The sequence below is a fragment of the Diabrotica virgifera genome, chromosome 5, assembly GCF_917563875.1.
Source record: "Diabrotica virgifera virgifera chromosome 5, PGI_DIABVI_V3a".
NCBI lineage: Eukaryota > Metazoa > Arthropoda > Insecta > Coleoptera > Chrysomelidae > Diabrotica > Diabrotica virgifera.
In genome coordinates this window covers 54,306,353-54,332,633 of record NC_065447.1, presented here as the reverse complement: position 1 = coordinate 54,332,633, position 26,281 = coordinate 54,306,353, and the positions used below count along the sequence as shown (strand labels likewise).

Genomic DNA, 26,281 nt, shown 5'->3' with positions numbered 1-26,281 from the left:
TCGAAATGCCGCCCCTTAAGTATTATTGAAACTAAACTTTTATTTTTATTAAATGAAACGACACAAAATGAACGAAAACTTTTATTTTAAAAACAAAACATTCCTTAAAATAAATGAAATATGTATTAACATTAAATAATATTTACAAAAATTACAATTTTGCCCTTCTGATTTTAATTTTTGGCAAACTGTCAATCCGATTGGTGTAGTTTAAAGTAGCAGCTAGTGAGGACTCTTGAAATGAGTGCTAAATTTTTCAGTTTTGTTTGTCATATGGAGCTTCGTAAATAGTTTTTAATAATTTTTAATTTTGAAAAACTCCTTTCCCCACTAGCTACCGAGACACGCAGTGTTAATAAAATTCTTAGTGATACAACTACATTTGGGTATAAAGAAATTAGGGCATTTTGGTACAAGCAGTTCAAAAACTCAAAACCTTAAAAGATAGGTGTCATGGAGTATCATTTGAGATATATCACGCAATTCTTCTTGATCATTTGAATCTATAGCCAATTCTTATTCATTGTGTATTGAAACTATTGAATGAAGATTCATATAATATTTTTCTAATGTTTTATCATCTATTTCCATCCATTTAAAAATATCATATAAAAATTTATAGAAGCGAAAATCGGCCGATCAAAGAATTAATAGCAATGTCTAAAATACAGATAAAACCATTTATTTTAAATTTATCTTCCTCTGTTAAGAACCCATCTACAGATTTTTCGTAATCAGATTGGCGCCTTTTCCTCGTGGCTCGAATTTTATTTTCAGCTGGAAATTCTGAACTTATATCACGATTTTCTGCAATTTCATTAGCAGTAATTTTCCTTTGGTCATAGCCAGATTGTCTGTAACTTTTCATTTTTTCTGTAGTTGCTGACATTTTTACACAATCTGATAAATTTTTAGTTACATGTTGTAACATCTTTATACTATACCGCTTTTCCAAATTTGTCAAAATAAGTCCTGTTAAATCTTCACCGGTTGAATCACTAGCTTTAAAACATCCAGTAAAAAATTCCTCGATAATTTATTCTGCCTAGAATTAAAAGCGACAAATATTATCGTCAATGAGAGCTGTTTTATATGACTTACGTCTGGGGTACAATCGGCGATTATCGAAAAATATTTAGCGATTTTTGCTATTTCGACAATTTTGTTTAAAGAACATTACCCAATAAACTTATCAATTCATCTTGCCTACTGGTGCTTAAATAAGTCACAAACCACTTATCAGACTCTCGTTAAACTCTCCTGATATGTTCTTCCATTACTGGATCAAACTCAGAGAGCAATTGTACTAACTTTAAAAGGTTTCCATTATTAGGTTGAAACAAATGATCAGTTGTTCCCCGAAAAGCTAAACATTGTGAGGCCAAAAGTCTAATTATTCTTTTCACAACTTTTCCCCAATCTTGAATTATTCATTATTACATTAGATTTTACTGATTCTGCCGCCCCCCTTGTGATGCCGCCTGATGCGACTGCCTCACCGCATCATAGCACGACACAGCCCTGCGTTCATTGATAAGAGAAAACATGAATGTTTTGGGAATGGTCAACAATGCGCGCTTTGACGAAATATAATATTTTTATGCTAGCCTGATAGCCCTCTATAAGGAATAAAATATAAAATCTGATAAAAAGTAAAAATCCGAGAAAGGTGAGAGAGAGTTTTATGGAAGGAATGGAAGCTGGTTCTGGCAGAGGCCAAGACCCACCACGGGTTGTAGAGCCAATGATGATGATGACTTTATTGTTAATATTGTAAAATTATTCAAAGTCAAACCATATATTTGCATTAGTTAAACATATTCATTATCAGCAATATGTTTTTATAGTACTACATAATACAGAGTAATCGCGTTCATGTTGTTTAGTTTACTACTGTACACAAAAGAACGGTGATCACGGTCGCCGTTATTCACAAATCACGGTCACTGATCACCGCGTGATTTAAAAATCACCACGTTCACCATCACTATTAACGGTCGCATGGAAGTGGAAATTGTAACGGGTAGCTCTTTCGGGACGACAGACTCAGTAAAACACAGGTTAAAAATAAAATAAATATATTTAAGATAATTATATACAGTTCAAAATAAATAAAATAAAATATAACTCTATCTTCTGCAAAGGAAAAATAAGATCGTACTTATCACTGTCGTCAACGCATAACAGTAATATTAAAACGATACGATAAACAACACAATATATACAATAACAATCTCGCTACATAGAATCAATTAAGTATTTTCTATGGGAAATAAGCAACAATTTTACTAAAAAATGAATTTATTAACGTTTCGAAGCCCAAATCGGGTTTCGTTGTCAAAATACAAAATACTATTAAAATAAACAAAAATGTTGTTGCTAAGTAAAAAAATTCTTCTAATAATTTATTTAATCTGACTCATTTATATTGGCAATTCAGACGTATATTATACATTTTAAAGTAGAAGATTTTAAAATGATATCGCCAATATTTATGAGTTGCGTTCCTGGGACGACTTTACTAAATGATAGTTCATTCGATGACATGAAATCAATCCCAACTCAAGAATATCCGTCGCAAAAAAAATCATAGCATGTGATCTGTCTTTAAAAAGACAACCAAATGCAACGATGACAGTAAAATTCTCGCGTTAGAGATTCCATAGTAAATCACGAGGGAAAACCAGGAAAAAACCTCGTGATACTATCCCGACATTGTAAGTATTTGGTCTTACATTTAATTTACCTTCAAAAAACTAATACCAAATTCTGACTTTAATATGTTTAAATTATAAATAATATTAATAATACATAGATATACAATAAGTAATACTAAAATATAAAATTTGTACTAACTCGATATGTTACTGACGTACTAATCGTGGTATTTTCTTTCTATTGACTTCCTCTTTCAGTATGGGTAACCACATCCGACTGCATTCTACCGAGGAATTTGCGACACAATTGGTTTCATTTAGCATAATTAGAGCCGCTTCTTTGATTTTTCTCTTTTTACTATCTGATTCTTTCAGGATTATACTTGAATCTCTCCATTGAACTCTATGTTCATTATCCCATGCGTGTTGGCATATTTGAGATCTAACAAATTCTCTATTTTTAATATAAGACTGATGTTCACTTATTCTAACGTTTAATGGTCTTGATTTTTCACCTAAATAAAATTGTTCGCATTCACAAGGTATTTTATAAATGCAATTCTTTGTTCTTCCTTGTTCATTGTTAGGTTTAGTTTTAGATAGAATAGATCTCAATGTGTTTGTTGTTTTGAATGTTGTTGAAATGTTGAATTTATTTCCTATTGTTTTAAGTTTCTCGGATAGTCCTTTTATATATGGTATTGTTATTTTCCTCGTATTATTTCTTGTGAATGTTGTAGGATCCCGTTCTAAGTTGTTCTGTTCCATTCGATCCAATCTTGTCAATTCCCTATTTATAAACGATAAAGGATAATCATTTTTTAATAAAGCAGATGTTAACAATTGTTTTTCGTCTAAAAATGAATTTTCGTTAGAACAAGTAATTTTGGCTCTATCATATAAGGATTTAATGATTCCCTTTTTACCGTTGATGTTGTGATTTGATTTGTAATTGAGATATCTGTTGGTGTGTGTTGGTTTTCTATACACTTGAGTCTCATATCCAGTATCTCATATATAGAAAATACTTAATTATAAAAATGCCACAAGGAAATAGCTTCAGAACAACACATAGAATCAACATAGCCATACATTCAGACCCGGCTCTTTCCTCTCCCTCACCCCCAAACCCAAAGCTCAAAGTGGTGGAGCTTTTTACTAAACAATATGTGGACCATATAGAACAATTTGGTTTTGGAGGAAAACTTTTATTTTAGATGACGGGGCCTTTTTTTGGACCAATTATACTATACTACCTCCGTAACTTTGGAATCGTTTGTTTTAGAAGGATTATGCATGGGACCTTTTTTGTTTAAAATTTAATGTAGAACATAATGTTGTTCACGGTAAACCGCGTAGTTTTAGAAATATTGACGAAAAACATAAAACACTACTAATTTGCCGACTTCTCATCCACCTCCCTCCAAACCCGACGCACAAAATGGTGTAACTTTTGACTGGATAATATGTGGACCACATAGAACAATTTGGTGTTGAAGAATAACTTTCACTTTGGATGTCTGGGTTCAGCGGCGGCTCGTGGGTCAATCTTCAGGGGGGTCATTTTGGTTTGAAAACTTCAAACTGTTGATTTTTTAAAGTATTTAAAAGATCTTTTAGCATTTATATTTTAGATAAAAAATACAGACTTAGATAAAACTCAATACTATTTACCCTAGTTTTCCGAAAATTAAATTTGTCTTTTTTTAGAGTAAATCTTTTAAAAAATATAGGAAAAATGGTATGAACAGGTTATTGACTGATATATAGATAGGAATATTTATAGTATAATAAATTGTAAATTTATTAAAACGAAACTTACTTTAAATATTTTTATATTTTAAGTCAATTCTTCTATCCTTTAGTTCTGCAAAATAGTCTATGACCTTCTCATTGAAATTTGGAATGCTCTTGACAAGCGTTTTCTCGATGCTCAGCATAGACAAGGCACTAAGTCTAGGTTGTCCCATCGTATTACGCAGGAATGTTTTTACTCTTTTTAAAGTAGAAAAACATCTCTCACTTTCCACGGTTGTCATAGGGAGTGTGCACAAAATATTTAATAACTTCACTGCTTCAGAAAATGTTTCAGACAAATTCATGTTAATAAAAAGCTGAAGTATGGCTACTGCACCAGCACTATTGCGAAAATCCTCACGACAATATAAGACTTCAAGTTCCGATTTTAGTTTGGAAATATTCACTGTGGGATAATTAGCCGTCACCATTTTTAAAATATTTTGCGGAAAGTTGGTAGTGTATGCTTCAAATTTCTCTATGTAGAATAACTGTGAAATCATGAGATGATCATTGAAACTAAACCTGTGATTTATTTCAGATATAATAATATCACAAATTTCAAGTGCAGTTCGTCGCTTTGGATCCTCTGCAGTAGTTTTTCTTTTTTTTGCTGTTGATGTGCTTGGTACTTCTGATTCCAAAATAGTATTTCTAATTATTTGGATATTGTTGTTAAAAGACAGGATACAATTTTTGACAGATATAACATCAATGTCTCGCATTTGCAATTGTTTAAACAATATATCAACATGGGGCATTATTTTATGGAAAAAATTTAACCAAAATAAAAAATGCTCATCTTCCAAATGTCTTTTTAAACCAGTTGCTTGATTTATATTGTTACCATCTTGCTCCTCATCAATAATTTCCTCTAAGCAAGATTTTAAATCATCTTTATAAGTGTATACAATTTCAACACATTTTGTATTGAAAGCCCATCGAGTAGGCGCAGCTTTAGGTAGCCTTACTTTAACCACTCTATCCAGAACCATCGTACGTTTTGGAGATCGGCCGAAAAAGGACGAAAATCCGTGTAAATTTGCAAAAAATATTTTTATCGGTTTGTGTTGACTCGCCGCTTTTTGGAGGATAAGATTAAATTGATGGGCATAGCAGTGAATGAAGTGTGCATTTGGGTATATTTCTTTAATTTTTGTTTGTACTCCTCCCAGTTTACCGCTCATGACTGATGCACCATCGTAACTTTGGGCAATCAATTTTTCAGGTGCTTCATTAATTTTTAATAATTGAAGTTCTTCCAATATTACATTAGTTAAATGTTGTGCTGTAGTACCTAGGGGGTTAACAAATTTCCAAAATCTTTCATGTACAATACCAGTTAATACATATCGCAATATGATAATCATCTGCGTTTTATTGGAGCTGTCTGTGGTCTCATCTACTTGAATGGCCACAAAATTTGTCTGGCCAATCTCCTTCATGATATGAGTATGCACAATGGCTAACATTGATTCTAAAATATCGTTCTGAATTGTTTTCGATGTTCCTTTAAATACTGTACTTTTTTCAATGTGTTCTTTAAACATTAAATCCAGTTCAGAAACAAAATCGATAAGGCCCAGAAAAATTCCACGATTATTGGAGCTGTCACTTTCGTCATGACCGCGCAATGCAATTTCGAAAACTCCACAAAATTTTACACAGTCGATTAGTTTGTTTAAAATATACCTATTTTTAGATACCAATTCATTAAAGTCATGCACAGATTTACGATATACACTATCAAGTTGCTGTCTTATGTTAACACGTCCTAAACTTGCGTAACTCATTGATGAATTTATATGAGTAGTTGAAGAGGCATGTTTTGTAATTTTCACTTTTAAATGCTTAATGTCAGTTACTCCATTTTTCGCCCATACAGCGTCATTCGAAAACAGTAAACACGGATAGCAAAAAAATGCATTTCTCACACTGCAGCCACAAATCCAATCACACAAATTGTACATTGATTCTTTAAAATATCTTTGAATGTCCTTACCCCTATCCTTTGTTGTTTGTTTTAAATTCATGTTTGGTTTTGGTCGACCACTTTCTTTTTTCTCAAGCCGCCGTTCATAATTTAGTGTTCCAGCAGATTTTAAGGCAATTATTTCGTCAACAACACTCATCTTGTTTTTGTTACAATCACAAAAAAATCCAACAAAACAAAATAAATTACGCAAATACGCCGCGATCGATATAGACCTGCCGTGAAGTGCGGTCAGCAGACGGTAACTAACTAAACGTGAGGCCGTCGACTCTACTAGAGGTATACGACGGAAAGGTCACTCCCACTCTCGCCCACGAAATTGCTATCTGCCGTCTCTTTTCTATTTTACATGCATTTGTCCATAAGCCATAAGAACTGTATATAGACAATTTAAAATACGGCCCAGCCACGGGCTTGTGTATAGCGCGAGGCGCGACGTTATTATATCTATTATATTTGTTTTGCCAATGCAGACTGCTGAGAGAGAATTTTATATTTCAGAGTGAAGTTTTAGATAAAAGATATTTTTAATAAAATTGGTATTTTTATGAGATTATTTTAGGGGGGTCATTGACCAATTGACCCTAAGGAGGAGCCGCGCTTGTCTGGGTTATGCCTTTTCTTTGACGAAGACAGGAGATTCCTCAGATTATTTCATTCATAGGAGATTCTGACCAATAGAAAGCTACAGAAATCTAAATTAAATCGATAATTTTTGATAATTTCCCGTCGTCAAGTATATTACGTCAGATGCCCTTCGTTGCTACGAAAAAATACATTCAGTCACATTAATGACAATTAATGTTTTAAAATTATAAAAGTGATGACTTTCAACCGTCAAATTAATATTTATGTTTGTTTAATTGTACTAATTTGTACTTACATAAATAAATTATAATAAAATTTTGGTTTTGAACAGTTTTATTCATAAAATAATCGCAACAAATTGCACTCGATCTCTAAAATTATTATAGAATTTTTGCCCTTGTGACACTTTTGACTTAAATTAAACACTTTTGAATTAAAACTGTCAAAGTGTCACTCGGGAAAAATTCAATAATTTTAGAGCTCTTGTGCAATTACTACTGATTATTTCATTCATAGGAGATTCTGACAGAAATCTGAATTAAATCGATAATTTTTGATAATTGCCCGTCGTTAAGTATATTACGTCAGATGCCCTTCGTTGCTACGAAAAAATACATTCAGTGGCATTAATGACAATTAATGTTTTAAAAATTATAAAAGTGATGACTTTCAATCGTCAAATATTTATAAAAACTTTGTGTTTAATTGTACTAATTTGTACTTACATAAATAAATTACAATAAAATTTTGGTTTTGAACAGTTTTATTCATGAAATAATCGCAACAAATTGCACTCGAACTCTAAAATTAATATAGAATTTTTGCCCTCGTGACACTTTGACATAATTTCACTCGCCTTTGGCTCGTGAAATTAAAACTGTCAAAGTGTCACTCGGGAAAAATTCAATAATTTTAGAGCTCTTGTGCAATTACTACTGCTAATTTAAAGGTATTTTAACCCAATTCATCTAGGTCCGAAAATGCTTCCTAATGGAGCTAGAGCTCTTTGAAGATGGCGTTTTGTAATTAGTTTTTCTTAAATAACTCCAGAACGCTTCTATTGAAAAAAACGAAAATTGGTATACATATTTATGTTAAAGAGATAAATCGGCTCCATGCATTGTGAATTTCTAGTACCGGTCATAGGCGTCCGTTTTGGGTACAGCAACAGTTATTTTATCGCATAACTTTTTTATCTTTAATTTCTAAGCATTTTAGACTCTGGATTATTAAATTGAGAGGTACGCTATTACTAAAAAGTACGCTTGTTTTAAGTTGATAGGATACACCGTTTTCTAAAAAAAATCGATTTGAAAATTTTTCTTTTTTTGAATTTCCAAAAAAAAAAATTTCAAAAATAAACTATTTAAAAATCCGAAAACTGGTACGTTCATTTATATTTCAGAGATTACAAAACCAACTGGCAAGCTTTCAGAGAAAGGGTTGAAGCAAATATTGAACTAAACGTATCACTAAAGTCACCAGAAGAACTAGAAAAAGAAATCCAAAATTACACAACAACGATTCAGGAAGCTGCATGGAAATCAACACCTCCACCAACAAAAGCAAAACAAAAAATTAATTGCCCAATAAATGTCAGAGAAAAAATAATTGAAAAAAGGTATCTGAGTAGAACTTGGAAGCAAACTAGACATCCAGATGACAAGTTAAGGCTCAATAGAGCAGCACGACAATTGAAGGAACTACTAAAACAACTAAAAAATAACAGCGTTCAAGAATACCTAGAAAATTTAACGCCGTCAGATGCCAGCGATTATGCGCTATGGAAGGCTACAAAAAAATTAAAACAGCAACATCGTCATATCCCACCAATTAGAAAATCCAACGGAACATGGGCCAGAACAAACAATGAAAAAGCAGAAACTTTCGGCGAATACCTAGAAGAAGTTTTCAAACCTATACCAGCTGCTGCAACAAATAACGATCAAGAAATCTACAATTTCCTACAGAACCAAACCCCGACAGGAGAAAACACACTACACGCTTCACCTAAAGAAGTTCAAAACATAATCAACAATAATCTAATAAAAAAGAAAGCACCTGGCTATGACTTAATCACAGGTGAGGTAATTAAAAAATCTACCTACCAAATCAATTAAAATGCTAACTCAATTGTATAATGCGGTACTAAGGCTAAAACACTTCCCAATCCAATGGAAAATTGCGGAAATTATCCTTATACAAATATCAGGAAAAACTCCAAATGAGCCCACTTCATATCGACCAATTAGTTTAATGCCAGTAATGTCTAAGATCATGGAAAAAATAATAGAAAAAGACTTCTACAAATACTAACAGACAGAAATATGATACCCGACCACCAATTTGGCTTTAGGAAAGAGCATGGCACCGTCGAACAAGTTCACAGAGTGGTCAACGTTATAAATAAAACCTTTGAAGAAAAAAGTTACTGTTCAGCAGCATTCCTCGATGTTAGCCGGGCTTTTGATAAAGTTTGGCATCAAGGACTGTTGTATAAACTGAAAAAGAACTTGCCAGAGGAACTATATACACTCCTTAAGTCGTATTTATCAGAAAGATACTTTCGAGTGAAGTTTGAGTCAGCCTATACAAAACTATATCCCATCCGATCAGGGGTACCGCAAGGAAGCGTTCTGGGACCACAACTGTATGTGATTTACACAGCCGACTTACCCACAAATCGTGATACAACGACCACCACCTTTGCAGACGATACTGCAATCCTAGCAGTACACAAAAATCCCGTCGAAGCTGCTGCAAAACTCCAGAGAGTATTAAATCAAATAAATACTTGGGCACAAAATTGGAGAATTAAATTGAATGAACAAAAATCAAACCATATTGTTTTTACAAAATGTCACGGTGAATCACCTACAGTAACAATAAATAATAAGGTAATTACCTCAGTTACCTCTGTAAAATATCTGGGCATGCACTTGGACAGGGGATTAACCTGGAGAACCCACATATGGAACAAACGAAAACAACTGGGCATACAATTTAGTAAGCATTATTGGCTTCTAGGGCGTAAGTCTAAGCTCACGACAAGAAATAAACTGCTAGTCTACAACACAATATTCAAATCAGTATGGGCATATGGTCTGCAGCTCTGGGGAACAGCATCCAAGTCGAATGTATCCATAATTGAGAGATTCCAGTCCAAGGTGTTACGTTCAATAATCGATGCTCCGTGGTTTGTTACTAACAGGGATATTTCCAATGATCTGGAAACGAAAACCGTCAGTGAAGTGATAGTGGAGTTAAGTGCAAAATACATCGTACGTCTTGAAAGCCACGCGAATGTGCTTGCAATTAATTTGTTAGACAACAGTCAGGAAACAAAACGGTTAAAGAGACAGACACCATTAGATTTACCGCACAGACATTAACATTGTTACAGTAGCTAAGTTAATATAGTTATGTAATACAGTAATTTAATATTATCTCTATAGAGATGTGTGGCGCTGGTCACAATCTCTCTTCATGTCATTATTTCTCAGATAAAATGTGCTTATTGTTATATGTTATAACAGATTGCCTAATAAACATATATAAAAAAAAATATTTCAGAGATGAATCGATTTCATTAATTGCCAATTTCTAGTACGGGTCATATGCGTCCGTTTTGGGTAGGTCAATGGCTATTTTATCGCATAACATTCTTGTCTTTAATTTTTAAGCATTTTTGACTCTAGATTATTAAGTTATGAGGTATTCTAGTACTAAAAGTTACTCTTGCTTTAAATTGGTAAAATACACCGTTTTTTGAACATTTTTTTCAATTTTTTTTTCAAATTCAAAAAACGAAAAATTTTCAAATCGATTTTTCTAGAAAACCGTGTATCCTACCGACTTAAAGCCAGAGTACCTTTTAGTACTAGAATACCTCACAATTTAATAATCCAGTGTCAAAAATGATTAAAATTTAAAGACAAACAAGTTACGTGATAAAATAACTGTTGCCCTACCCAAAATGGACGCCTCTGATCGGTACTAGAAATTCTTAATGGATGGAATCGATTTATCTCTAGAAGATAAATATACCTACCGATTCTCGTTTTTCTAAATTGAAGCGTTCTGGAGGTATTTAAGAAAAACTAATTACGAGACGCAATTTTCAAAGAGCTCTAGCTCCCTTAGGTAGCATTTTCGGACAGGTAAATCGAGCTAAATTGTCTTAAAATTATCTGAAGAATCTCCTCTCTTCATTTGTCGGTAGAGTTCCTGGACACCCTGTATACATATTATATAAACTAGAAATCATTAGAAAATCATAGTACAGAAAGTTCACAAATATAGTGCCTTCATTATGTTAATGGCCTCTTAAAAATGATGGTAAAGCAATAAAAGTAATCGCCCCTTATAAATCTATTGTTGAAAATTAGTTTTCAGGTCTGACTTAAGTACCAATTCAAAGCTTCTTAAACCCCGCTGTATTTATCGCTTGGTTTACCGCTTATACCACAATTATGCATAAGTCTATTCAGTATAATTGTGAACCTGGTATACACATAAACGATTATTATGACGTATCCGACATAAATTATCAGGCAATGTTGTGGTAAAGTAAATTTTGAGAAATTACACTTTTTAGTGACATTAATAAGTAATATTACCTTGTTTATGGTAATATTGCAAAATTAATTACACTCATTGGTTTGATCAGCGGTTTCCGATACCAATTCATATTTTTTATCCTTGATGTATCTACATCCGTTGTGTACATATTATTAACAAAGAAAATGTCAATAAACTCAAATAGGTATTTAGATTAACTTGATAAATCGTTCCTATATTCTAATGAGAATTTAACGATATTACAAATTGTCAAAAAACTACTTCGTAAATATTTTAGTGTTAGAAATTCTTGGAGTCGAGTATAAAGCCGCCCACTAGGATACTGCGGCGTCGTGCAATTTTGTCGAATTCGACAAATTGACAAAAATTTGGATCATGTTTGACCGTGCACAGGGCCGCTGCTAAAGTGTTGGCCGCCCGTGTGCAACTTAATATTTGCCGCCCCCTTTGAACACTTTTGTCGTTCAACATAGGTACTAGTATTTAAAGAAATGTGCAGGAGATACATCGTAACCGTAACGGTAACGTGTATATGAATAATAATTGCTCTGATCTCGACGTTACTTTTAGACCTGGATCCCGCGTACCAAAAAAGTTGATTAATAGCAAGCTGAAAATTTGTTAATAGCTTAACGGCGTCTAGTCCTAGTCGGACAAACTTTGATGGATGGGAACACGGGAAATTTTAATTGTGGAACAGGTTAAAAATTTGGAAGGTCAGACTACGAAAACGTTCCAATTGTACTGTCGAACAAATGTATTTTGTCGGACATAACTTCCAATTGATTTGTTACCATTTCATTGAACTCATTTTAATGAGTGGAACAAGAAGAACATGTCAAATGACAGGAATCATGTTGGTTAGTAATAGCAGTCTGATTTTTGCATGAGAGTTTAATGAAATGGTAACAAATCAATTGGATGTTCTGTCCGACAAAATACATGGGACGTTTTCGTAATCTGACGTTCCAAATTTTTAAACTGTTCCACAATTAAAACTTTCCCTGTCCAGTGTTCCAGCACAACAAAGTTTGCCCGACTAGACACCGTTAAGCTATTAACAAATTTTCAGCTTGCGATTAATAAACTTTTTTTGGTACTATTAACAAATTTTCAGCTTGCTATTAATCAACTTTTTTTGTACGCGGGATCCAGGCCTATTTGAAATACAGTAGTGCGCAAAAGAAACGGGCACACTACTATATTACAAACAAAATAGTTTATCAAAAGCGTGTCTAAAATCATCAAATTCTCAACTTAGACTGAACTATAACCCATCTATAACCATACATAAGCATAACGGAACAATATTATAACAGAGCAACCATCGAGTAATAAAAAAAAAATATTTTTTTCAACCATCGAGTAATAAAAAATATTTTTTTATTACTCAATGAGAGCAACGTAACAAGCACTTATCTAAATTCTCGGAAAGTATCCTATTGTCGTATCGTACTCTCTTAACAAATCATAAATGTTCAGAATTTGAAAAAATCGAATATGGACCAAGTAGATAACAATATCTTAAAGTCCGATAGCCGCCAGCCACTTTGAATTAAAAAGCATTCCCGGAAATACTTTATGACTACAGCTGCAAAACGGCAGTTCATATAATAAATAACATTTTCTTGCATTTTTGTTTACATTGTTTGGAATATTAGAGTTTATAGAAATATCTGAATCATTACTATTTAATTTTTTGAATTTATTTTCGTTTTAAAAAAAGTATTATCATCAGTGGCCTGCTTTTGGCCGCCCCTATAATCGGCCGCCCATGTGCGATGCACACTTTGCACACATGGTAGCGGCGGCCCTGACCGTGCATCCAACAAAATCGTTACAGTTTGACCACAGCTGTCTGCTGCAGTACTGCAGAATTGATATCGCCGACGATTTTGTCGAAAGACACCGCAGTACCGTGAGTGGCCGACTTAAAGTACTACTGATCGGCACGAAAGACGGGCACCCCAAAAAATGAGTCTTTTTTGGTGTCTCGTATCTCCTAAATCTGTTGTCCGCTTTAAGTAATTTTTTTAATATGTTATAGCCTTACTCTTTAACAATATCGCTTTAATAATACTGTTGCTAGACTGGTAAATTTTCATTGTATACCGGGTGTACCAATAAAACTGGGTTTTCTCTCAATTTTCACAACACCCTGTGGAATATTCTAGCCTTTATAAAATATTGAAATTAAAGCCCAACTATAGTCCCAGGTTTTCTTAACAATCGGTTTTTGATTCATTCGGTTATGTCGAATAATAAAAAAGTTAGGGACTTTAACAACTAGGCATATTCTTTATCAATACAGGGTGTTTCTAAATAAGTGCGACAAACTTTAAGGGGTAATTCTGCATGACAAAATAATGACCGTTTGCTTGATAAACTTATGTCCGCAAATGCTTCGTTTCCGAGATACGGGATGTTGAATTTTTTCTTACAAACTGACGATTTATTTATTCCTTTCAAACCGGTTGAAATATTCAAATGAAATTTGGTAGGTTTTAAGAGGTAGTTATTGCGCATTTTTGACATACAATTAAAAAATTTATATTCACCATTTGCGTGCATGCAAGTAATATGATAGGGTTATATGACCCGTATGCACGCCAATGGTGAATATAAAATTCTTAATTGTATGTCAAAAATGCGCAATATCGACCACTTAAAACCTTCCAAATTTCATTTGCATATCTCAACCGGTTTTAGAGCAATAAATAAATCGTCGGTTTGTAAGAAAAAATTCAACATCCGGTATCTCGGAAATGAATCATTTGCGGACATAGGTTTATCAAGCAAACGGTCATTATTTTTTCATGCAGAATTACCCCTTAAAGTTTGTCGCACTTAGAAACACCCTGTATTGATAAAGAACATGGCTAGTTGTTAAAGTCACTAACTTTTTTATTATCCAACATAAGCGAATGAATAAAAAAACAGAATGTAAAGAAAACCCGGGGCTATAGTTTGGTTTTAATTTCAATATTTTATAAAGGCTAGAATATTCCAAAGGGTGTTGTGAAAATTGAGAAAAAACCCAGTTTGATTGGTACACCCGTTATACAATGAAAATTTACCTGTCTATACATATAAGGCTATAACATATTAAAAAAATTAGGTACTTAAATCGGACAACAGGTTTAGGAGATACGAGACATCAAAAATGACCCATTTTTTTGGAGTGTCCGTTTTTGTGCCGGTGGGTGTAGTTGGGACACTATCCAACCGCAGTTGAATGCTTGATTCTTTAAGCTCTATACTGTGATCCAACTAATCCTTCCCTTGCGAATTGAGAGGCTTGTTCAATTGAAACGCATCTTTTATAAAAAAAAATAATCATCCAACATATTTACAAATAATTGCCACTATATTTAAGGCACATATTCCATTGTTTCACCAAGCGATGCAAACCCTGTTGCAAAGACTTCTTTTGGCTGTAGCTCGAAGAATTCTTTTACGGCATTTTGTATTTCTCCGTCCATCTGAAAGCGACTACCTTTTAACGCCAAATTCTGGTGGACCAAATAGGCCAGGGTGATAAGACAAAAATATACCCTGTTCGTGACACTTCAACAGCCATGGTACTGAAGCGTTTTTTCGACAGGTAATACCTATGAGAACAAATTGTAACTATTTCCTGCGTAGGATCTGGCGGCCATTTTTATTTATAAACAATTGTGTCAAAAACGGTCTTTTTTCTTTTTTTTTTTTCAAATTAATGGAAAACACTAAGACTTATGGTTTTCTAATTATAGACATCTTCGAGTGAATGGAAAAAGCTTTAAAATGACGTATTACAAAGTTTAATGCACTCATTTATTGCTAATATAATTGCGAAAAAATGTCGAAATTAAAAAAAAAATTCGCAATAACTATTGTAAAAATAAGTGTAGAGCTTTGAAATTTTTGTCAAATGAGCGTTCTTTGGTGCTTAATATGTGGTAAAAATTTCAAAGCGATTCATTTATTTGCTTAAATTTTATTCAAATTGTTTATTCCAGAGGGCTTTTTTTTTGCAATAACATAAGTCAGAAAAAAAATGTTAGAACCATTCTACAGGTGTCAAATGAAAGAGCATGAACTAAACTTTCAAATTGGTTTAAAAAAGTGAATAAAAAATGCATTTTTTAGTAATAAATAATTATGCAAAATTATGTTCAATTTTTTCTTATAAATTTTTGAATAACTTTTTTCAAAAAAATCTATTTTTTAACGTTTTTTAGGTACACAACTAACAGGTAATGTTATGTATTTGATAATTGATGAAAATTTGTAATAAATATATATAATTTATTATACAGCGTGTCTACTTAAGTTGGAAACATATGGGAAACATTTTTATTATTAATTTTACGAAAAAAAGTTATTTTTTATAAAAAGTTCTGCATGCCCCAAAACCTAAGATTGAATCATCAGATATCAAATTTTCTCAATATTATACGAGGTATGTCAAAAAATATGAATTTCGGTCAAGGGTAAAGTACCTTTATTTCTCTCAATATCGAAAATTCTTATGATAAAAAGTTGTTTGGAATTACAAACTAAGATCAAATATGCAATTACATGCTTCTAATAGAAAAAAATTTTTTTTCTCAAATTTATGGATACACAACATCGTTTTTAATTATTACAAATATGATAACTCTTTTATTATTCATTTTACGAAAAAAAGTTATTCTTCATAAAAAGCTCTGCATGGTCTAAAATCTAAGACACAACCATGATATATCAACTTTTATTAATTTTATACGAGGTGTGTCAAAAAATAATTCGCTCAAGATTATAGTACCTTTATACAGGGTGTTTGGTAAAGAATGGACCATAGCTTAACCTTAGGTTCGTGAGGTTAAAATAGGCCGATTTAAGCTAACTTACCTTAGTCCAAAGTTTATAATAACCGAGATACAGGGTGTCAAAGTTAAACTTTTTTTTTATTTATCATTGAATATTTCCTGACAGGTATGAGATAACAACATGCAATTTGGTATGTGGAGGTTTTTTGGGTCGAGAATACTAAATTCCCTACCAAAAATTATGTATTGCCCAGAGGGCGCCACATATGCCTTTCAGCACTCATTTATTACATTCAATTTTTTTTATCCCTCACTCTGTATAATTTTGACATTAAAATTTTTATTCCCCTATTAGTTTTACTTAAAAAAGGTATACTTCTTTTATCTCCCTAAACTCAACCGTTTTCGAGATAAACGCATTTTAAATCTGCGATACACCAACATTTTTAGCATAATAAAATATCATTGTAGTTACACCCGACAAATAACTTAAAACCATAAAATTATCCAAAAATGTATCGCAAATTTTTTCAAATGGAATTTGCGATGCAATGACATAAATTTGAGAACTGGCTTAATTATTATGGTTTTAAGTTATTTTTCGGGTGGAACTACAATGATATTATGCTAAAAATGATGGTATATCGCAGATTTAAAATGCGTTTATCTCGAAAACAGTTGAGTTTAGGAAGATGAAAGAAGTATACCTTTTTTAACTAAAACTAATAGGAGAATAAAAATTTTAATGTCAAAATTATACAGAGTGAGGGATAAAAAAAATTGAACGTAATAAATGAGTGCTGAAAGGCGTATGTGGCGCCCTCTGGGCAATACATAATTTTTGGTAGGGAATTTAGTTTTCTCGATCCAAAAAACCCCCACATACAAAATTTCATGTTGTTATCTCATACCTGTTTAAAAAAAAAGTTTAACTTTGCAATTACAAGCATGTAATTGCATATTTGATCTTAGTTTTTATTTCCAAACAACTTTTCATAATAAGAATTTTCGATATTGAGAGAAATAAAGGTACTTGACTCTTGAACGAAGTATATTTTTTGACATACTCGACATACCTCGTATAATATTGACAAAATTTGATATCTGATGATTGAATCTTAGGTTTTAGAGCATGCAGAACTTTTTATAAAGAATAACTTTTTTTCGTAAAATGAATAACAAAAAAGTTTCCCATATGTTTCCAACTTAAGTAGACACGCTGTATAAAAAAATAAAAAGTTTATAAGAAAAATTGAACATAATTTTGCATAATTATTTATTACTAATAAATGCATTTTTATTCACTTTTTTTAAACCAATTTGAAAGTTTAGTTCATGCTCTTTCATTTGACACCTGTAGAATGGTTCTAACATTATGTATTCTGACTTATGTTATTGCAAAAAAAGGTTTTTGGGATAAAAAATTTGAATAAAATTTAAACAAACGAATGAATCGCTTTGAAATTTTTGTCACATATTAAGCACCAAAGAACGCTCATTTGACAAAAATTTCAAAGCTGTACGCTTATTTTTACAATAGTTATTGCGAAATTATTTTTTTTTGAAATTTCGACCTTTTTTCGTAATTATATTAACAATAAATGAGTTTATTAAACTTTCCCACATAACAATTTTATGTTCTTAGTAGATTCATAGAACATACTTTTCAGAAAAAGTATATAGGTACTGAGAATATGCGTAATTACCATTGCGAATGTGCAGAGCAGATACTGAGTATATACTACATTACAGTACTTAAACGTTCTATGTATATACTTATAATGTACTACCGCACTTCTTTTCAGTATATACCAAGAACATACTTTTTAGAAGGTTTTAAGGAGGTGCTATAAATGTAAACCTTCTATTTATATACTTGGAATGTACTATCGCACATATTTTTAGTATATGGGAAGAATATTCCAAGGAAGTGCTATATAACTTCTAGTTATATACTTAGAATGTACTATCGCACATATTTTTAGTATATGGGAAGAATATTCCAAGGAAGTGCTATATACCTTCTAGTTATATACTTAGAATGTACTATGGCACATATTTTTAGTATATGGGAAGAATATTCCAAGGAAGTGCTATATACCTATGTGCTATATTTCTTAGAAGTATGTTTTCAACATCACCCAATCTCATCATAGGTTCTACTAATATATTATATTTACATATTCTAATTGCATATGAGAATGTATTTATTACATTCTACAATATTACGTAAAAAGTAAGTATAAAATATATAAACTTTAGTTAGTTATCTAGGTACCAATGTATAATAAATATTATATGGGTAAGTAGGTTTAAATAAATAAGTAATATATTTAGTTATTATGTGCACATCAAAATAAAAATGCTGCTTATATATTATATATTAGCCAAATATATATAATATGTATGTAAATTACTAAAATTTATAGGTATCTATACCTATAAATTATACATACTTTTACCACTTACTTACTAAGTATTTAGGAAATATTGAAGTACCAATATGAATTTATTATTTTCAAGCTGCTTTTTATGTTCTTAAAAATGTTTTAGTCCTTGTAGCTAGAAATACTTCGTCTTCGCTTCGTCCTAACAGCGTAGACATAAATGCGTAACTGTACTGCTGTACTGGAAACTATTTTCATATTTTGCCCTTGTTGTTACCTACCCCCTTCCCTTATGCAGGTATACAATATGCAATGCAAGGGTCAGAATGACAATGAATGGCCGTTTCCGGATACCCCAAAATTATAGGTAAAAATACTATGGTATAAGCTCAAATCAAAATGGTACATTCATTTCAATTGAAAACGAAACGAGAATTTCTCATTTTTCTTCAATAGAATTAAGTTTTAAACTTTTTTACCATACAATTAAAACGGTTTAAAAAAAATGAATTAGATAGTTCAGTAGTACCTACCAAAATACCTAAACTTTATTAATTATTCTTAACGCCAAGTTGATAATCTATAGGCTAACATTATTCTTCTTCCTATAGGTACAATACAGTATATTATTTTTAAGATATTTTAAAAGTATATACAAGTATGTGTTTAGCATATACTTTTGCATATACTTACGCATATACTAAGAATATTCGATTAAGGTATATTCTAAGAATAAACTTTTACGAACATTGCAAAGCACATGCAAGCACATGCAAAGAACATGAAATTTAGAATGTTTTTTATGGTACATGCTATGCTTGTACTACGCATATACTAAAAAGGATATACTTCGACGAATGTTGGTAGGATATGCTTAGAACATGATGCGAACATCATTATTATGTGGGTTGTAATACGCCATTTTAAAGCTTTTTTCATTCTCTCCAAGATGTTTGTACTAAGAAAACCATAAGTCTTACTGTTTTCCATTAACTTGAAAAAAAAAAAGAATGTGTGTGTACTTTGTACGCACGTAAGAAGTTATACTTGTATTATATGATTTCAACGAAATTAATATACTTTAAACAGTTTATTTATATTTTATTTAAATATTAAACTAATTTTAATACTTACTACTTCTCAAAAATGTTTATTAACACATTCATTGCCGATTACACCTATAGGTGTATTCCGTGGTGTCAATAGAGGCGCCGGCTACACCTATAGGTGATTAATATACATTCAATTCAATCTCACTCTTGTGCGACTTTCACTTTAAGTAAACATTTTAATAGCTATAAGGCATGTTGACTGAAACCTATATTATTGATGTGTAATGTTGGTTGCTTGCAGCAAGTCATGGAATTTCGACTTTGAATGATTGAATGCAGGTGACGTAATTTTGACAGTGTTTATAGATATTTGGTTATATTTCATTAGATAAACGTTAGGTAAACGATTATTCTGTTATTTTTGACAAGTTTGTTGTGTTTTATTGTTAAATAGTGGTCATTTTAAAATGGAAAGTCAACCAGGACCTTCTGGCATTAAAAGGAAATTAACAAATAGGGAGATGACTCGTCCACTAACGGTAGAAGAGATGAGACATATTTTAGAGTCGGAAGACGATGAAAGTGATGATAACTTTTCTGTACACAGTGATGAAGGACATACAACAGACAGTGCGAGTGATACTAATGACGAGCATGGAATTGATGACATACAGAACGTAATTACAGCAACAAATACAGTGGAACCCCGATAAGTCGGCCCCCGATAACCCGGAAGTCCGGCTAACCCGGACCGATTTTCATCAGACAAAAATTTAACAAATAAACAATTTAACAATTTTATCAAATAAAAATGTATGTAGGCCAAATAATATTTGAGAGATAATCTGTATTTGTGTAATTTGAACACATAAGTACAATAGTAAAAATGATTCATGCACACGGCGGCAGCCAGAGCGACCGTCTCAGCTTATCGGAAAGAACAGACACCTGTCTGTATTCCTTTTTCTTATTTATGTCAAACTGTCTTAGCATTGTTTAAAAAAGACGTGACTATTTAAAAATTCTTTTTTAAAACAATGGTCTTGTCTTTTCTTAAATAACAACATTGTTCCTTGTGACCGTATTGTGTGTAGTACAGCCTATTAATCACTTCCGTTCTGTAATGTAATCGTGCTTCAGATTGTGTTTGCTTTGTCTACGTAATGGTAACAAAACGTAAAAATGTTGTAGTGACAATGGAAAAGAAACTAGAAACATTAGGTAGGATTGATAAAGGCGAATCTTTAAAATAAATTTATTGTAGCATCATAATATGATATCATAGGTCTGGATCCCGCGTATGAAAAAAAAGTTGATTAATAGCAAGCTAAAAATTTATTAATAGCTTAAGGGTGTCTAGTCGGATAAACTTTGATATATGAGAACACTGGAACAGGGGCAGTTTTAATTGTGGAACAGGTCAAAAATTTGGAACGGTCAGAACACGAAAATGGCACATTTGTTTTGTCCGACAGAACAGACATAAACTCTCCGAACAGAGATTAAACTCTCATGCAAAAATCAGACTGCTATTTATCACCTGTCATAATTCCTGTCATTTGACATATTCTACATGTTCCACTCATTAAAACGCCAATTTGGTGATAAATAGCAGTCTGATTTTTGCATGAGAGTTTAATCTCTGTTCGGAGAGTTTAAGTCTGTTCTGTCGGAAAAAATACATGTGCCGTTTTCGTGGTCTGACCGTTCCAAATTTTTAACCTGTTCCACAGTTAAAACTTCCCCTGTTCCAGTGTTCCCATATATTAATGTTTGTCCGACTAGACACCCTTAAGCTAATAACAAATTTTCAGCTTGCTATTTATCAATTTTTTTTTGTACGCAGGATCCAGACCTACCATATTATGGTGTCGGTACATCTCTACAGTATGACTGAGTTTTTTACCAAGAAATGAACAAAACTCTACACTCTATACAACTATACGTAATTTAGATGTGTACTGTGCATATGTGTTTCATGTTTTTGTAATTATAATGGAGGTTATTTATTAATTTTTACTATATTCTCCGGCTAACCCGGATTTTCGATAACCCGGATCGGCCGCGGTCCCGATTAATCCGAGTTATCGAGGTTCCACTGTACGTCCAATGATCAAAACACGACGTGGAGTGATGAAGGAGAGGGAAGTTTGCGGGAACTCAATCATTTGTTCCAAATATGATTGGAAAACATCCTGTTGACTTTTTAAATTTATTTTTTGATCAAGAAATAATGAATTTAATTGTAGAGCAAACTAACGAGTATACCGTCAATCTTTTTTTTGGAGAACAGACACGTGAACAATCCCGTATTACATACTGGAAACATCTGACAGTTGATGAATTGAGGACATTTATTGGCTTGCTGCTGCTTACAGGGACAATTCAATATTCTAGATTAACCGACTACTGGAAGACACATCGATTCTACAGAAGTTGTTTTGGCGAGTATATGTCCAAAAATAGATTTTTACTGATACTGAGATGTTTGCACTTCTCACCTGTTTGAGAAAATAACGAAGATCGTTTAGCAAGAGTAAGCCCCATCATGAACCACTTCAATAATAAAATGCAGGCTATTTACAACCCTGGAAAGGAACTTTCTCTTGATGAGTCCATGGTGTTATGGCGAGGACGTTTAATCTTCCGCCAGTATATTAAGAATAAGAAACATAAATATGGGGTGAAACTTTACATGCTGACGGAACCCAACGGATTAGTCCAAAAATTTACAATTTATAGTGGGTCAAAGGATGCATTGGGCGGAACTGGTCATACCTCAAAAGTAATTAAATATTTGTTACAAGAAAGGCTACACCGGGGACATTCGGTTTATATGGATCGTTATTATAATAGCTATGAGTTAGCTTCAGACCTTTTACAAAAAGAGACTTACTGCACTGGGACCTTAAATATAAAAAGAAAAAGTAATCCACGAGTCATTCAGCAAGCAAAACTAAAACCAGGAGAGAATAAGTCCTTATTTCGTAATGGCGTGCACATTGGTAAATGGAGATCCAAACGCGATGTGATGTATATAACGAGTGAATACGGAAACGAAATGGCTGAATCTCGAAATAAAAGAGACCAGGTAACATTGAAACCACTCGCAATTATTAATTATAATAAATACATGTCAGGCATTGACCAGCATGATCAAATGCAGTCATACTATCCATGTATCCGAAAAACATTGCGCTGGTATAAAAAATATTTGTCCATATATTACAAATGAGTGTAATAAATTCGGCTATTCTGTTCAACAAGTACTCAGGGCAAACAAAGAAGAACATGTACGATTTTAGATTAGCCCTTTTAGAATCACTCTTACCAACAAAAGTTGACCCCAAGGCTACTGCAACCCTACACGAATTACAAAAAATTTATAAAATTACCGAGGAAGAATATAAAGCATCTGATCAAACATTGAAGAAGATGAAAAGAGTAGCAAGAAAAGAGTGTAAAGTTTGTAGAACTCAAAAGAAGAGAACAGCAACTATGTACGTGTGTAATGCCTGTGATGGTTCACCAGGATTTTGCGTTGAATGTATTTTTATTTTTCATAAAGGATAATACATGTTCGTATAAACTCAAAATCACCTATAGGTGTAATTGGCACTGGCAATGAAATTTTCATTAGAGGAACCGTCTACACCTATCGGTGTTTTTTCTTATATAACCAAAACTTATATTTTTTTAATAAAGTATAATAATAAACAGTGTTTTTATAGTAGTTAAACAACATTGTTTCGATTTTATTCTAACCGGCACCGCTATTGCGACTTTACTATAGTAGTAGGCAGTGAATGTGTTAAAACAGTGCCAAAAATTAAAATAATAAAAGAATAAAACACACACAAACAAAGACATTGAAAAATGCCACAAATGATTTCTGAACAATGTAGGAAAAATTTTTAACTAAATACGTATTTTCTGAAAAAAAAATTATATAATAAACTTACAATCATAAAATGTATAAAAAAAATAAAAGTTTCCATTGGGGTTCGAACCCGCTTATCAGCGCAGTTAGTATTGAAATTCATTCACCTTAAACTTTTACCCACGGAGACCATGTGTCATCATGTGCGAAGATCAACTAACTAAACGGATTAAACTTTTGACGGTTCTGAATTTAACCAAATTATTTTGATTTTGAAATGAAATTATTTAGAATTGAAAGAAATATTAGAATACAACAAAACATAGAGTAAGAAAACAATATATTAGGTGAACACATACTATTTTAGTAGGTTCTTTTTAAATTTTCCAAATAGGTAGGTCCTACCTATGAAATTTTATATTAGGATACTGAAACATTTACAATTATTACGTACCTGTCGCTTTTAAAAACTATTTAAAAAGTCACTACAATATTATAAACTTGCATTTTTCTCTGCCATCACAACAATAAAAACTAATATACACAACATTAATTTGTTTATCCAAAATCTCCATATTGAACAATTATTGACAAATGATTTTAAAACCCAATCAGATTCCGTATAACGTTTATACCATACTGTCTGTGTGCGCATGCGCGCAGAATTATGAAATTTTACTCTCAATCGCGCCTAAAGAAGTATAACTTCAAAAAAAAGGAAAAAAGACCGTTTTTTGACACTAAAGTATTTATAAATAAAAATGGGCGTCAGATCCTACACAGGAAATAGGAAATAGTTACAATTTGTTCTTATAGGTAATACCTACCTGTCGAAAAAACGCTTCAGTACCCTGGCTGTTGAAGTGTCATGGAAAAAACCTTATTATCCTGGACTAAAAGATGTGAGAATCGTAGAGCGATAAATCGGAACTACAGGGTGAATGCTCTAATATCCTCCAGTTTTTGAGTTGTAGATTTCCTTTCACTACTTTGGCGACAAAGACCGAGCATTGTCGTGCAGAAGAATAACACTACATGAGAGCTTTTCTGAACGTTTTCATCAAATTCCTTGATGAACCTTGTTTAAAGTTTCAATTATACAGGTTTTCGTTGATACGCACTCTTGTAAGCTATACGAGGAAGCAGAGGCGGCTCTAGCCTATGTAGCGCCCGTGTGCAGTCGATGCCCTGGCGCCCTTTGGTAGACGCGCAGTCAAAATTAATGGAATAGTTGAATAGGTATTACCTACCTAGTACTAGTACATAGAGTATTAGAGGGTATTAGGTACGCTTATAATGCAAACAAAAATCCAGATGCAAATAATGCAATATTAAATGATGTCGGGAGCCAATATGTATTCACGGCATCAGAACAACCTACCCAAATCTGTTAAAAATATTTAATTAAAAAAGAACTTTTTAAAATGAACCTTTAAAAATATGATCGGCTAAAAAAGTGCTTACATGAAGCTGCATTCGAAGCGTTAGGAGAAAAATCCTCAAATAACACTCATCACCCTTGGTTTACAGATTCTTTAAAACAAAAGACGAGGGAAAAAAGAAGTATATCAAAAATGGCTCAATACCAATTGCTCAGAAGACCGAAAAACCTATGCAAGAATAAGAATGGAAACAAAAAAAGAAGTGATTAAAACCAAATAATATATGTGGCTGAAGAAATGTCAAGAATTAGACACTCTTATGGGAGGAAAAAAAGCGGAGAAGCTTGGAGAACAATATCAAATACAAGACAAAACGTATAAGACAGATGCCAGATATCCCTTATAAATATAAACGAGTGGGAAACATACTTTAAAAACCTATTGCAAGAGAATAGACAGGAATATGTAAGGCAAACTATCATCGACCCAAACAACCTGGAATGAAAAAACTGGAACAACTAGAAGATATAACAATTGAAGAACTAGAACTAACGTTAAGAGAAATGAAAAACGATAAAGCTCCTGTTCCCGAAGGTATTCCAATTGAACTCATCAAGCACAGCACGACACAAGCAAAAGAAATTTTAGTTGAAATATCAACTCATGCTTTTCAGGCAATAGTGGCCTGCCCTCTGAGTGGAAAAAGACAATAACTACCTTTACATACAAAAAGGGTGGTAGAAAAAATTGTAGTAATTACAAAGGCATTGGTGTGACCAGCTCAGTTGAAAGACAGTACGGACGTATAATAAAGAAACGGATAGAAAAGGAGTCGCAAGAGTCCGGAGATCAAAGTGGATTTAGGGCAGGAAGATCATGCACAGATAACATTTTCCGCATAAGGCAACTACTAGAAAAACGTTCTGCTAGAAATCTGGAAGCTCACATGGTATTTGTAGACTTAAAAAAAAGCATACAAAACCGTTCCCAGAGAAAAAAATGTTTAAGGTATTACAAATAACCACTTTAAATAGAAAATAGATCCAAACAATAAAAGATCTCTATGCTAAAGCAACAACAGGAATTGGAACGGAACTTTCAAATACCTTTAAAACTTCCAAAGACCTTTTACAGGGATACTGTCTGTCGCCCACTTTATTTACAATTTACC

At 32.6% G+C, this 26,281-nt stretch overlaps 1 protein-coding gene across 2 annotated transcripts in view; it reads right to left on the bottom strand.

Moving 5' to 3' along the window:
- The window catches only part of LOC114339361 (lysoplasmalogenase-like protein TMEM86A), a 155,106-nt gene that overhangs the window by 46,207 nt on the left and 82,618 nt on the right, over nt 1–26,281 (bottom strand). The gene's annotated exons all lie outside the window — the stretch shown is intronic.